The sequence below is a fragment of the Pleurodeles waltl genome, chromosome 2_2 (genome assembly GCF_031143425.1).
Source record: "Pleurodeles waltl isolate 20211129_DDA chromosome 2_2, aPleWal1.hap1.20221129, whole genome shotgun sequence".
Classification (NCBI taxonomy): Eukaryota; Metazoa; Chordata; class Amphibia; order Caudata; family Salamandridae; genus Pleurodeles; species Pleurodeles waltl.
Window position 1 is genome coordinate 493,186,660 of NC_090439.1, and position 16,707 is coordinate 493,203,366.

Consider the following 16,707-nt stretch of genomic DNA (forward strand, 5'->3'; position numbering starts at 1 on the left):
AGGGGTGAGAAGGATTTTTCAATCATATCCCATCCTCTCCATAAGGGAGATTGCAGATGAATTCTAGTGGCCAATCTTTTTCAGCCAGCAAAATATCATAACTAGAGATGACGCGGTCCCAAAAGATAGTGTCAATTATGCATTCAATGTCCCTTCTAACTGAATAGTTACTCTGTAACCCTATCAGGTGTGGAGACACTCATCAAGTTATCAGTTGCATTCACCTCCAGGTGCTCTTGAAGATCCTGGTGAACTATTGTGACCTCTGCTGCACTATCGAGCAGTGCCAACGCCCACTTCTTATTCTTCAGTTAAGCCCTTTTCTTGAGTGGCATGTCGAATTGTAACTGCTGCAACTTTTTTTCTTTTTAAATTGGGGTTTTTGTTGGGGAAGTTTCTATTCTTTTTTAACTGAAACTTCGGACAAGCTTTGTGAGTCCTTTCTCGGTTTCACGTACTCAGTTCACTGCTCTGACCGCCCACCTCTCTCACTGCGTTTTTCCAGTGAGTCCTAAAAGGAACAAGATTGGCGTGTGTCTGTATATTGATATCTGTCAGGTGTTTTTATATTATCCCTATTTCTAAGGTTATACCTATTTTGTGGGGTCTCTGCAGGTGGAGATTCTCCCCTTTCTTTTTTAGGATGACTCCTGTGACCTGGAACTTCAGCTCCAGCCAGCATTTGCAACAGTTTCCAAGGTGTGCACGCTCTGAGGACTGCCTGTCTTCACCCTGCACCAGAAGAACCAAAGGAATCTCCTGTGGAGTGACTAAGTCACTTCCCTGCTTCTGCAGGCACACTTCTGCAACAACAGCCAGTGCTCTGGGACTCCTCTCCTGACAACAAGCATGCTCCCTGGAACACAGGTGGTGGACCAAAGTGATCCAGACTGTCCCAAGGGTCAGCTGTCCAAATTTGGTGGAGGTAAGAGCTTGCCTCCCCGTGCTGCAACAGTACCCCTGTGCACCGCGTCTTCTGCAGCTCCTTGGGATTCTGTGCACTTCTTCCAAAAGTTCTTCATGCACAGCGCAGCCCAGGTCTCCAACACCCCATCCTGCGACGCAAAGCTCCATGAGTTGTTCCCCGGTGGCATGGGACCTTCCAGTGTAGTGCTGCAACAACCACACTTTGCATCTTCATTGTCCCCATGTTCTGGGACTCCCTTGGGTGCTGCCTGGCCTTCTGAGGGCTCTCTGAAGTGCTGAGAGCTCCCTCTGTCACCTCAGTCTGCGCTGAGACCCCAGGTCCCGCCTGGGTCCAGACAGCTCCTTTTTGATGCAAACCGTGTACTTACTTGAACCAAAGCTTGTTGGCAGAATCCAGCGACGCAAACAGCCTGCATCCAACAACCCGACGTGGGACAACTCCTGCACCATGCAGGAACCCGTAGCCATCTTCTTTGGTGCTCATCTGTACTTTTCTTTTGCACCTTCTAGGTTGGCAGGGCCATTTCTTTACAACGTTAGTGTGATAAATCTGAGTACGTCCCTCAGGAAACTGTAATCTATAAGTGACTTTAGCAATCCTCTCAAACTTTATTTGGCCCTTCACACTTGGAGCTTAGTTTGTTGACTGGGCATTAGTAATAATGCATACATCAATCTCCTACTTTGAGTTCCCTCCATTTCTTTCCTTTATTATACAAATGTGTTTGTTTCTATTGTGCCTTTTCATATAATTTTGAGTGAGGTCTCAAAGTTTACATAATCTAGATTTTAACTGCATGGTATATTCTAATAAATATATTTCATCATGGGAGTCCTCTCACGCCTCCCTTGTAATCTTGAGTAGTATTCGAGGCTTACGTCTGAAATGTAATTCAAATGGTTGAACATCTCAGACTGCTCTGAGTTTAATTTCCGTTAACAAATTAGGCCAAGGTTAGTAGTTCATCCAAATTCCTCCGGTCAAGGTTAATGTTAATATCCCATTATACTGTTCTATTAACCCAGTGGTTCCCAAAGTTTTTTGACCCGCGGCTCCCCTGACCTATTGGCCACTGGCCATGGCTCCCCATTATGTTACTTTTTTTTGGTGGGCGGGGGGATGTAAGCCCAGCCTCTGGAGTAGTTCCTTTTTTCACTCTAAAACGTAATTGGGATGGAGCCGATGAAGGTACCATATTCCTACATATAACAAAATAAAAATGTAACAATTGATTAATTAAAAAAAAAAAACTTTAATTTGTAAAGTCAGAAACAATACTCTTCAACACTTGGGTGAACATTTGGATTTTTTTAAAACAATAGACCCAAACTGGGCTAACATCACAAAGGAATTTTCTCATTTGAGAAACGCGGATTGTTACCCATGCGCAGGAATGTGTTTGCTCAATAAAAAACATAAAGGTGTTTACACAGAACCTGTGGGAAAATATATGTAAGCAGTTTCCCCCTCAACCGGCAGGTTGCCCACATGCTGAGCATTGGAATAACCAAGTTCATTTATTAGGTAATAAATAACCATGCTATGTATATCATACAGAAATAAATGAAGTAGTTTAACATGAAATATTCAATCCCTCTCCAGTAGGTGGCGTCCGAGCCTGTGAAATGCTGTCTATGGAACTAGCATAGTCCTCGATGAAAATGCCAAATTAGGGCGTTGGTATCTGTTTGTATATTTGAATTATGTGACTTTTGTGCAATTTAACGAACTCCAGTAACAAAGGAATGAACAAAAAAACGATTCTTATATAAATTTACAGTTTTAAAATTTGATTTCCTATTAGGTCATAAGATTAATTGGCACCATCAGCACATAATTGTATCATAAAGTGCATCTTTTCACGGCGCCCCTGGCTGACTTTAATGGCGCACCTGGAAGCCGCGGCGCACAGTTTGGGAACCTCTGTATTAACCCATCGCTTTGAGGGTAATAGAGGTGCTTAAATGCTTGAAATTTAGTTGTTCATATCAAAATTAATGGGTTAAATATGTAAAGAGCCTCTTGGTTGGTTAGGATTTCTTATGAAAAGCCCATTTGAGAAAAAAAATCTATCATTGATTTTGGTAATGGTTTCTCTGAGAGGTATACCCTGGGGCTATCATGTTGCGTAGTCTACTATGATCAGCACATATTTATATCCTTTGCTCGAGGAAATCAAAGGACCATGAGATCTAGTCCTACTCTTTCAATGAGTTTTCCTATAATAGGCATTTTCTATAGAGGAACATTAGGAGGTTGATAAGGGTTCTTCTTTTGGCATACTTCAGATTTCTGATATATCTTCTTAATAAGGGCTAGGATCTTTGGCCAATAAAATTGGGCTAATATGGCTTGAGATTGTTTTCAGCTCCAAAATGTCCAGCCATACGCTGTGAGTGGTCAAAAAACAAAATGTGATCATGAAAACTGTTAGGAAACTTGTCTTTGTCCCTATGCCATAAAATAACCCATTTTGTATCTGTAATAAAGGATATACCTGAGGATTGTTCCCCTCTTCTCTAGACTTCTGCCAAGCATACAGAAGAGTGGGATTGTATACTTGGGCAGCCATAAAATTTGTGTCCAGCTCCCAAGGATCTTGGATAACTGAAGCATTTTGAGAGGTGGCTTTTCATTGTTTTTATAGTGTTTTTCCCTTTTGGGCTTTAAAGCTCTTGTGGATGTTGGAGCATCAATTACATCCTGTAAGGTGCTTCTCACAGTTCAGCCTGATTCCAATTTACAACATTCAATTTCTCACCATTCTTAGAGAAACAAACAGTGCCCAAAATTACTACTTCTGGGAGATTGTACAGTGTCTCAACCTCTAACTATGCGTCTTGGCCGTCTGTGCTTTTCACATGCAGCTTTACCAGTGGATAGATTTTATGGTCCCCATGAATACATTTAGGGGCATATTTATACTCAGTTTGCACCGAATTTGCATCATTTTTTTCGACGCAAATTCGACGCAAAACTAACTCCATATTTATACTTTGGCGTTAGACGCGTCTAGCGCCAAAGTTCATGGAGTTAGCGTCATTTTTTGGCGTGAACACCTTCCTTGCGTTAATGAGATGCAAGGTAGGCGTTCCCGTCTAAAAAAATGACTCTGATGCATATACGTCGGATTTATACTCCCGGGCAAAAATGACGCCCGGGAGTGGGCGGGGCAAAAAAACCCGCATTTGCGCCTCTTTTTAACGCCTGGGTCAGGGCGGGCGTTAAGGGACCTGTGGGCTCAGAATGAGCCCAGAGGTGCCCTCCCCTGCCCCCAGGGACACCCCCTGCCACCCTTGACCACCCCAGGAGGACACCCAAGGATGGAGGGACCCACCCCAGGGAAGAAAAGGTAAGTGGTGGTAAGTATTTTTTTTTTTTTTTTTGTGGCATAGGGGGGCCTGATTTGTGCCCCCCTACATGCCACTATGCCCAATGACCATGCCCAGGGGACATAAGTCCCCTGGGCATGGCCATTGGGCAAGGGGGCATGACTCCTGTCTTTGCTAAGACAGGAGTCATTTCAATGGGGGTTGGGAGTGAAAAAAAAATGGCGCAAATCGGGTTGAGGCGATTTTTTGGCCTCAGCCTGACTTGCACCATTTTTGGACGCCCATACTCCATTTTCCCCCTACGCCGGCGCTGCCTGGTGTACGTCGTTTTTTTTAACGCACACCATACGGCACCGGCGGCTAACGCCGGCTAACGTAATTCAATAAATACGGCGCCCGCATGGCGCTTCAGAATGGCGTTAGCCGGCGCTAATTTTTTTGACGCAAAACTGCGTTAGCGCAGTTTTGCGTCAAAAAGTATAAATATGGGCCTTAATACACCCGTGCCTACTGAGAATAATCTGCTATCAAAGAACCAAGGTATGTTTAATGAAAGATTGTTTACACCCTGAGCTCAACAGGGCAGTGACCCATTTGTGGTTAATCTGTAGACTTGGATAATAATTTGCACCCAGCACCTGGGTATAATAAATAGAAAAAAAACTAATGCAAGCAAATTATTTACCTCATACTTCTTTCCTTTTTTTGACAAAATTGGGTTGCCTCCCCATTCCCCACATCCACAGCATTGGTTGCTTCTGTAGGGTGGGTGCATCACTTTTAATGGGTTGTGTCCCAGTCATCTTCAGTCAAGAGGCATTGATTTTTTCTTTGAAATTATCTGGTATTTCTGACCAACTCTTTTTGTCCTTTGCCGTAGTCCGAAGTGATACTGGAACTTTGGGACCCGGAATAGGTGCTTGCTGTTAGAAATTGGGGGGCATATTTATACTCAGTTTGCGCTGAATTTGCGTCGTTTTTTTCGACGCAAATTCGACGCAAAACTAACTCCATATTTATACTTTGGCGTTAGACGCGTCTAGCGCCAAAGTTCATGGAGTTAGCGTCATTTTTTGGCATGAACACCTTCCTTGCGTTAATGAGATGCAAGGTAGGCGTTCCCGTCTAAAAAAATTACTCCGATGCATATACGTCGGATTTATACTCCCGGGCAAAAATGACGCCCGGGAGTGGGCGGGGCAAAAAACCCCGCATTTGCGCCTCTTTTTAACGCCTGGGTCAGGGCAGGCGTTAAGGGACCTGTGGGCTCAGACTGAGCCCAGAGGTGCCCTCCCCTGCCCCCAGGGACACCCCCTGCCACCCTTGCCCACCCCAGGAGGACACCCAAGGATGGAGGGACCCACCCCAGGGAAGAAAAGGTAAGTTGTGGTAAGTATTTTTGTAAAAAAAAATTTGTGGCATAGGGGGGCCTGATTTGTGCCCCCCTACATGCCACTATGCCCAATGACCATGCCCAGGGGACATATGTCCCCTGGGCATGGCCATTGGGCAAGGGGGCATGACTCTGCTAAGACAGGAGTCATTTCAATGGGGGTTGGGAGTGAAAAAAAAATGGCGCAAATCGGGTTGAGGCGATTTTTTGGCCTCAGCCTGACTTGCACCATTTTTGGACGCCCATACTCCATTTTCCCCCTACGCTGGCGCTGCCTGGTGTACGTCGTTTTTTTTAACGCACACCAAACGGCGCCGGCGGCTAACACCGGCTAACGTCATTCAATAAATACGGCGCCCGCATGGCGCTTCAGAATGGCGTTAGCCGGCGCTAATTTTTTTGACGCAAAACTGCGTTAGCGCAGTTTTGCGTCAAAAAGTATAAATATGGGCCTGGGTCTCTAGTTCGCAGAGTTGTACACCCTGTCAAAGTATGGACAAGAATCTGAGTCATGGTAAGTCACAACACACTCTAAATTATCCTGTGCTCAGTCTCTGATAGCTTGGCACAGAGCAGTCAAGCTTAACTCAAAAGGCAATGTGTACAGTATTTGTGAAACACACAAGCAGTAACATGAAGACACCAAACTAGGTTAGAAAAATAAAAGTGTATTTTTATTAACAAAACAAAACCAAACATCAAAAAAGTAGAAGTCAAGATATGAATTTTGAAAGATTTAATGAGGTTGTCCTCCTGCACAGTGCAAACAACAGAAAAGGTGAACCTAGAAGAAACCACCCTAAGGGATATTACCATGGGAAACATGTTAACCGAAGGACAACAAGAGGAGTCTTCTACCTTTTTCTAGAAATTTCTCTGATCTTCCGGTTGAACTCACTTGTTAACCTCTGCTATTCATACAGAGGTGGGGAAGGTTGTAAAACAAATACCATATGGTAAGCAGGTCATGGTCTTCAGAATTAGCTGATACAGTAGCAGGCAGAAAGCTATCCAAGGGAGAGTAGACATATGTTCAGAATTTGAGGTGATTGTACCCTCCTCCAGTGAGGGGTGTTTCCCCTTTGTCCTTGTTCCTGAGCAAAACAATAGTATCCATTTTTATATTGAATTCCATGCTATTAACAAAATATCTGAATTCAATAATTACCCATTACCAAAAATAAATGAATTAATCAAACAGTTAGGAGGTCCATTTCATTTCTACCATAGATTTAAAGAAGGGGTATCGACAAATTCCCTTAGACTGAGAGGACAAGCAAGAGACTATCTTTTCAAACCCCTAGGGACTGTATTTACTGTTCTTCTCTTTGGACTGCATGTGGCCCCAGTCAATATTCAAAGAGTAATGAACTATGTACTAGAAAGCTACAATAGCTATTCTTCCTTATATTTAGGTAACATTATAGTTGTTAGCAAAAGCTGAGAGGGCCACCTTACTCATGTATATGTATGCTAAGCTCTGACTATCTCTTCATGTCCTAATATTTGGTTGGTGCCTGGTCACCCTTTACTAACCTCCCCCACAATCCCTCACCCCCAGTGGCAGCCATCTTAGGCTCAGGAAGACTTGTCTTTGATACACCTTTAGCACACTCACAGCTGTAATGCCAACCTCATCCACTGTATGGTAGTACATTGGGGGTGCTGAGAATGTTTCTTGACTCACCTCTCAGAGAGTGCAACCATAACTACATTTGAAAACTGGTGTAAATATGTGATTACAGACTTTCCCAAGTTCACTAAAGAGCAGTTACAGATAGACTGAGGGCCCCAGGATTTGGCAGACAGGATACTCCAATATCCTGTGGATGTCACATCTGTGATATGCAGTACTTTGACTGTAAGTAGGGCTCCTGGTATTATGGTATTTATTTTTTTAACATTTCCATCTCTATTTATCCATTTTTATTTTGGCTATCTTATTAGTATTTATCCATATTTATTTTGTGGTTTGCGAATAAGTGGAGTAAAAAACGGTACATTTCCACATTTATTTAACTGATAAACATGCACTCATACTTTGATGCCTGTTACGTTTTAGCAAATTCAGCAGCCAAATATAGCAAAACAATACACACACAGGTAAATATCAACAATTTACACCAAATATATTTTAATCTGTTTTTTATCTCCCCATGCTGTCTATCTGCTTATATGTCATCCTGGAATTCACGACAGACAGCATGAAAAGTCTCTCATTATGTGCACTTTTAGAAATGGGGTTTCTGGTTAGCTAGGGTATGCACCTCAGCTAGGCAGAACTTACCCACTCTAGTCAGGGCAAGGGAGTTACATGTCCAAGATAACCCCTGCTCACCCCCTGGGTAGCTTGGCACAAGCAGTCAGGCTTAACCCGGAGGCAATGTGTAAAGCATTTGCACAACACACACAACACATGTGACGCAATATCCCCACCACAAAGGAAACACAACACCAGATTATATGAAAATATACTGCATTGTACACAACGCAATTATCAGGCCAAACATCACATATCAGTACTATGCTGCTACCTTAGCAGTTGTCAGACCGTTACACAATAGTTACTCTGCAAATTAGCAGTAGTCACACATAACACACAGGTTACTCAGTATTCTGCAACATAAGCAGTAGCCAGGAAACACGTTATCACATTAGAACACTTGTCATAAGAATATCATAAAACGCCCATAGTAGGAACATTAGAAAAAAAAATGGCAAGTTAGGAAAACATATTAGCAAGACATGCCCATAAAAGGAACATTTGCATATGCCTATAAGACACCATCAAAAACAGGTAGGCAACATATTAATCAGACCAAGGGGGTTATTCTAACTTTGGAGGAGGTGTTAATCCATCCCAAAAGTGACGGTAAAGTGACGGATTTACCATCAGCCGTATTACGAGTCCATTATATCCTATGGAACTCGTAATACGGCTGGTGGTATATCCATCACTTTACCGTCATTTTTGGGACGGATTAACACTCCTCCAAAGTTAGAATAACCCCCAAAGTCTCTAGTAAGAACTTATGTTCTATATATTGTTCCTTTAACAGCACCTGGCTTGATGAAGACACCGCCAGTGCCTAGAAGATGAACAATGGGGCCCCCAGCACTCCTATGCGCAAAATGGGGGCCTCTGACATCCTTTTGAGGAAAAGAGGGCGGCATGTACCTCCTCTAGACCATTGACAAGCCCCTCTGGGGACCGTGATTACTGGGGGCCATCCAGGAAGCGCTTTTCAAAGCGCTAAGGCCATACTTCTAGCCCGGGTTGCGGCGGTGATTCCAGCATGAAACAGGTGCCTTGAAGTGCCTGAGGACACAGAAGAGCGCTCTCTCAGCACGAAGGGGATATCAAGGCAGCACTCCTTGTGCAGGGAAAAGTTACAAGGGTCAGGGGCCACGGCACCCTGCCCCTGGGAACAATGAAGCAGGAAGGAGCACAAGACTGGTGGGTCCAGCTACAGGCCAGCACAAGGGGTGCAGATGATGGCAGTTCCTCCTAGTGACCAGGCAGGTCACAGGTTAGCACAGCAGCAGCAGTCCAAGGCGGTTTCCTGGTGAGTCCAAATTGTGGGGAAAATTCCCCTGTACTTATAGTCAGTTCTTACAGTGTTTTACAATGGTAGGGAGAGGAGGTTCCAGCCAGTTACAACTGGTTCTGGGAGTGCCCCCTCTCTCCTTTCAGCACAGGCTCCAAACATCAGTGGGGGGTTAACGACCCTATTGTGTGAGGCCAGGGCACAGGCTTTACAAATGCAGGTGTGCCCCACCTCTCCCTTCTCTCAGCCCAGGAAGACTATTCAGTATGCAGATGCACCTCTGTGACACCTCCACCATCCCTGTGTACAGGCTGTCTGAAAAGTATGTGTTGGAAAATGGGTTATTGGTAAGGGCAGGTAGGTACCTACACCTAGCAACAAGCCACTAACCTCCACTTAGGTCCAGTTAGGTCTCAGTAAATTAACCCCAGCTCAACCCTTGGTAGCTTGGCAACGAGCGTCAAGGCTTAACTTAGGAGACAGTGTGTAAAGCATTCAAATATCACAAAACAGTAATTAAATAAAACACAGGAAACAGTTTAAAAATCCCAAACCAATTTATAAAAATAGTTTGTATTTTTATCTTTAAAATGACACAAAAACTGATAAAATCGGATAAGGGGAACCGGAGATATGAATTTTAAAAAAATTATTATTTTTCTAGCGCTTAGAAACAAAAAGCGCCAATCGGGTCATCTGGTTGCACCTCGACCGGGGCAAAGTCAAAGTTTCAGGCCAACCGCGATGGAGCCCTGCTTGGCTACAGGTCGCGGGAGGCCTCGGTTAAAAAGTTACCTTCTGACTTAGTCTTTATTTTGAAGATTTTCTTCAGCGGGACGAGCCTGCCAGTCCAATCCGACCTCCTGGAGCCCTTCTCCGGATACGCGATGCTGGATTCCTCGGTGGAGATTTTTACCTTTGGACTTAGTCGTTTTTTCGAGGTGAAAATCCTTCGACCGGGGTAAACCTGGATCTTGATCCGACGTCCATGGAGCCCTTCTCGGATACGATGGCTGGGAGGTCCCGGTCAACTTTTTACCTTCGGACTTAGTCTCTTTTTCGGAGATTTTTCTTTACCGGGACGAACCACCAAGTCAGGCCGGGTCGCGGTTGAGGCAAGCCGGCTAGAATTTCCGCGGCGGGTCGGTCCCTCTATGGAGCTTTTTTACACATATTCTCAAAACTTCTCAAAACTTCTGGGGCTTCACCCAGATGTTCTTTTAAGGTTCTTTTGGGGTCCACAGCTCACCCCAAGGGTCCAGAAGTTCTGAGATGGTCCTTGGGGGGTGCGGACTTCAACTCCCAGAATGCACCTGGCGCAAACTCCTTTTTGGCCACTGGACAGTGGTCAGCTGGTCACTTTTTTCAGGAGTTGGTGCAGGGGACTCTGCTACAGGTGAAAAATTGCTATCCAAACAGGGAGTCCCTCCTTGAACCAGTTGAAGCCAGGCAAAGTCCTTCTTGTGGTGAAGCCCAAGTGTGCAGCTGGTGCAGTCCTTCTGAGTGCAGGTTCCAGGTGCAGGCCAGGGGTCCAGCAGGGCAGTCCTTCTTCTCCTTTAGTTCTTTTCTTGTTGAAATCTGGTGGGGATCTGAGGTGTGGGTGCAGGTCTGCCAGTTTTATCCTTGCTCCTGGGTGAAAAGCAGGGGGGTCCTGGTTCTCCAATCAGGTACAGGGTCGTCCCCCTGTGATGACCACTTCCTGGGAAGTGTGGCAAAAATCCATCCCAGAAGGCAACATTCTCTAAAAATCCAACATGGCTGAATCTGATTTTTGGAGGTTACATCTGGCTGAGCCCACCCACTGGTGTGGCTAAAAATCATAAACACACCCCTCTCCTGCCCTCTCCTAATCTAATCAAGGGGGCACCTAGTTGTCTGGGGTTGCAGGATGTGGGGGTGTTGCTGGGTGCTCCAAATGTCCTTCTCTGCCTTTGAAGACCAGTTTGGCAGCCCTCCCCCTTCCTGCCTCACCATCTGCTGAGGGGAGATTCTCTCCCACAAGCACATTCCTTTGTGTGAAGCCAGGCCACTTCACACCTCATCAAGGCAGCTTGGCTAAGCTGCTACAGGCTGGCCAATCAGAGCACAGCGGCAAAAACAATGCAGGGCTGAAATTGGCAACTTTTTAGGTAAAGTCTACAACTTTTTACCTGAACAAGTTATATTAAATCCAACAACTGGAAGTTGTGGGATTTATTACAACAATTAATTTGATACCAAATTCTTGGTATGCAACATTTAAGGAGACTTTAAAATTTAAAATAAAGTCTCCCCATTCTAGCCTATGAAGGCCATTTACTTCAATGAGGGAAAAACGAATTTGGCTGTTTTTACCTCACCAGGGTTTATAAATCTATTTTTATAAAGTCCCTGCTTATAGTTACATGGCACCCAGCCCTAGGGGCACATAGGGCACACCTTAGGGGTGACTTATATGTAAAAATAAGGTAGTTTAAGACTTTGGAACTACTTTTAATTCCAAAGTCGAATTTGCATATAACTTTAATTTAAAAGCAGCCAGCAAGGCAGGCCTGCCTTTAAAATGACACTGGGCACCTCAGCAGTGCACCTAGATGTGTACCACCTATGCTGTGGTCCCTAAACCTACATGCCCTACCATATACTAGGGACTTATAGGTAGGTTAACTTAGCCAATTATAATTAGCCTAATTTGCATATCCATTTTACAAAGAGCACAGGCCCTGGGACTGGTTAGCAGTACCCAGGGCACCATCAGAGTCAGGAAAACACAGCATAAAGTGGAAAATGGGGGCAAAAAGTTAGGGGGCCTCTGCAATCAGCCCTGTTTTCTCACAGTATGCACAAAGCCCCAACCGTCACTTTGCCCAGACGTGGATTGGAGTCAAGCTGGAAAACACCAGAGTCATAAGTACAGATAAATGCGCACTTTCTAGAAGTGGCATTTCTGTGATAGTAATAAAAAATACACCCACACCAGTAAGCAGCATTTATTATCACCATCACAACCATACCAAACACGCCTACGCTACCCCTCATAAATCAGACAATACCCCTTACACATAAGGCAGGGCATTTCTAATGCAATCCTATGAGAAGGCAGCACTCACAGCAGTGAGACACCAGTTAGGCTGTTTGTCACTACCAGGACAGGCCACGCAACTTGGCACATGTCCTGCCTTTCTACATACATGGCACCCTGCCCATAGGGCTAGCTAGGGCGTACCTTAGGGGTGACTTACATCTAGTAAAAGGGGAGCTCTGGGCCTGGCAAGTAAGTTTAGATGCCAGGTCCCTGTGGCAGAAAACTGCGCACACATGCCCTGTGCTAGCAGGCCTGAGACAGGTTTGAAAGTCTACTTCAGTGGGTGGCGCAAGCAGCGCTGCAGGCCCACTAGTAGTATTTAATTTACAGGCCCTGGGTATAGAGATTCCACTTTTACAAGGGACTTATAGGTAAATTAAATATACCAATTAGGTATAACCCAATCATACCAACTTTAGATGGGAGAGCACCTGCAATTTAGCACTGGTCAGCAGTGATAAAGTGCTCAGAGTCCTAGAGCCAACAGTGAGAGATCAGAAAACCCAGGAGGAAGGAGGCAAAAAGACCGGGGATGACCCTGCGTAAGGCAAAAAGTCCAACATGCACAATTTTCAGTTTCCGCTATTAAAAATACATACAGAAAGTGTTTTCTATTTATCTTTAAAAATCATCAAAAGCGGAAAACTGGGAACCTTAACTGTAGGGCACTTTTCATACAGAGGACAGAATATCTGCCACATTTTGACAGAGAATGAAGGTGGCTAGAAGGCCAAGAGAAAGACCACTGTGTACTTGTTTACCATACTCAGTAAACACACAGCGGCTTCAGTTTATTTTAGGAAGAGTTCTCAACCAAACCCCAAAACTACTTGAAAGTTTTTCCAACTAAGATGAGACAATTTTCACAGGCTGCATAGTAAATCAAGTAATGAGTCATCGAAGGTATGTACCCATGCACATTCATCCAAAGTCACATACTATTAACCTGCTGCTCCTCCTCTTTCAGTTCCGAGGAACTTCACATTTGTGTGGTGAAAAGTGAGGCACTTTGGAAAACAGGTGTGGTTCAGTAGAACATTGAGGACAGTATTGCAAACTTCTCACCCCCTTTCCCTGCAGAGTGCACACTTTGAAAATACGCCTACATTTGTTTCTTAAATGCAGGAATGTGGTCAGCAAAGTGCTGATCGTGCTGCCGTGCAACGGCATTTATGACAAATGAACTAAAGGCACCTTCTTCTACAGAAGTAGTCATTTCAATGTAGGTTTACTCAAACTCATGGAAGGAAATCATTTTTTCCATGGCAGCCTAATGATAGATGACATATACATGGTATTTGTCAACTAGATCTTGTGGGTAGGCAACTTCCTATACCATGTGCAAGTTTTACCACTTGCATTACATGGTTGAAGAAGCTGGAAATGTTTACACTTAAGTACTTGTTGTAATTAAGTCCAAAGTTTGGCTCGTAGACTTCTCCTTTCATGGCTTTATGTCATTTGACCGAGGTGCTCTCATTGTTGTGAGCACATATACTTTCTACCTTTCTGAGAATTTAATAGTCAGCCCCTAAAGGAATCTTTTGTGATGACTTCAAATTGTACCACAAGCCACAATGCCAGCATTGTATAGAAATGGTCCATATAAAGTTATAACTTTATACAGTAGTGATTGCTCCCATACCATCTTTTCACCAAATACAAAGGTAGATGAACAACCTGCAGGATTTATGGAAACTTGGCAGACAAAAGTTCCATGACAGGCCAAAGTTCAAACAACCTTTTGTGGTCTGGATGTGTTTGTGGCAATGTTGTGGAATTATAATTGAAATTCAGTATGCACTGTATGATTTTCTTTTTAAATCTCTGGTCATGATCGTTGTAAAGCTTGATGTTGCCCAATCCATATGAGTAGACCAGTAAGTGTTGTGTTATGCACTTATCACATGAGCAGAGTAATGTGAGAGTCCACATATGTGCCACAGAATGAGGCACTGGAGTGCCTCCATGCTCCCTCAGAAAATGTTCAGGACAAAATGTTGTTTGGTGCATAGCATCCACAAAAAGACAGAAGTAGTCAATGGGCAAAAACGTTTGCAGTATTGACTTTACATCTAGAACCTCCAGTAAATGGGGGAACTTCCAATTGAAAATTAGATGGCTGCTAAGTGAGCAGTCTCCATGTGCTCTGCACAATACCTGCCTGGACTCCAGATTGGGGCATACTGTATCAGCTAATTCTGAAGACCATGACCATAGCAGACGAGTCAGCATAGGACTGGAATTCCAACAACTGAAAAATCATTTCATATTCTGATCCATAATCATTTTCCTCATAAGCAGTCTCTGCATCAGAATCTAACTAAGAGCTCCCCTCTTTTATTTGAGTTAGGGACTCAGAAGCAGTCATTCAATGAGATGCTATTTCTGCTAATTATGTAAAATGGTATTTCTCAAATGCTGTATGCTAGTTAGAATGCAGAGGTACTTGTAGCAATATTGATGTACTGAGAATGCTGTGTGTGAGATATGAACTGAAATGAAAATGCAATGTAAGCTGTGCAAATCAGCATATAGCTTAAAAGTAATAGCAACAGAAAAATACTGGTCAAATCCAGAAACTAAACAGCATATAAGTCTGTGGATCTCATTCAACAAATTCAGGAAAGCCTCACCAAAAGAAAAGAATGAAAATACTTGAATTTGCCACACACACAATAAATGCTATTTTTATCTCACACAATGCATATTTACATAGTAGTCCCTAGTACTGAACTAATGTGTGTGGATGTGCTCCTTGTCAAAGAGAGGAAAGCCACCGCTCAGTTTAGGTAGCCAAGACCCGAAGTAGGCTGACCCATTGCACCATACTGTATGATGTAGTAGGTCAAAGAAAACAAGTCTTAACTGGAAGTCAGAGTAAGTTCCTCTAAATAGGGCATGTGTGGTCAAGTTTTGTCTTGTTATAGAGGAGTCCCACATTAGCATGAAGAACAGCCTTGATAGCAGTGACAGAGGACTGGTGAGCACATACAAAATGGCAATGTGGGAAAGTCACCATTTTTGCCTGATCCCCCTCCAAACGTTTGGACTGATACTGTTGGTTACTGACTCCGTCTGTGCCCAGGGCACCGCTAACCAGTCCCAGGGCCAGTGTTCTGTATAAAACGGTATATGCAAATTAGACCCAATTATAATTGGCTCTGACAACCTAGTATATGGTAGGGCATGTAGGTGTAGGGACCCCAGTATAGGTAGTGCACCAATAGGTGCACTGCTGTGGTGCCGAGAGTCATTTTAAGGGCATGCCCGCATTGCTGTCTGCTTTTAAATTAAATTTGACTTTGGAATTAAAAGTAATTTCAATGTCCTCAATTACCTTATATTTACATATAAGTCATCCCTAATGTCTGCATTAAGTTCCCCCAGGGTTAGGTGCAGTGCAAATAAAGGCAGAGACTTTAAAAAAGGTGTTTTAGAAGCCCTGATGAGTGTTGAGGGAAAAACAGCCAAATTTATTTTCCCCCCCATTGTAGTAAATGGTCCCATATAGGCTAACATAAGAGACTTTAAAAAAAAAAAAAGACTTTATTATTTTAAACTAGATGAGCTGAATATATAAAGTTTGGTACAAAATTAAATGTTATAATAAATCCAATAACTTGCCAATGTTGAATTTAGTATAACTAGCACAGGGAAAGTTACCAAATTCATCTCTGTAGTGTCCTTTCCTGATGAGTCAGCCTCTGGTAGCCTGAGTCAGGATACCTTAATGATGTGTGAAGTGGCCAGGACTGACACAAAGGAAGTTTCTTGATGGCAGAGAACTGCTACAGCAGATGACAGAGCAGAATGGGGGAAGAATAGCCAAACCAGTCTTTTAAGGAAGGAAAGCCACTTGAGACAGAAACTGGACCTCCCCCATTTCCTGCATCCCCAGACAGCTGGGAGCCCCACTGATTTGATTAGGAGAGGGGCTGGAAGGGGTGTGCTAAGAGAAACTTTTTTACACCAGTGGGAGGACTCAGCCACATATAAACTCTAAGAATGTATTTTTGCCATCTTGGACTGTTGCTTCCTGGGATTGATATTTGCCACACCTCCGAAGTGGTCACCTAAGAGGGTGGTGGCCTGTACTTTATTGGATAGGAGCACCCCTTGCTTCCCACCCCCAGGAGTAAGTATAAAAATGGCGAGCTGCCTCACAATTCAGATCTTTGCTGGAGGAAGATACTGGAAGAAGAAGAAGATAGTGGAAGAAGAAGGACTGGCCTGCACCTGGGCACTGCACTCCCAAGGACTGCACCAGCTGCACACTTTGGGCTTCAATAAGAAAAGCATGTTGCTTTGCTTCTGCAACTCCAGGAGTGGACTCCTTGTGAGCAACAGGTAGAAAGGAGCTGACCAGAGTCCCCCAAGCATAGCCCAGCTAACCAGTGTCCAGGGTCCATTTGGGGATTCTGACCAGGTGCATTTTGGGA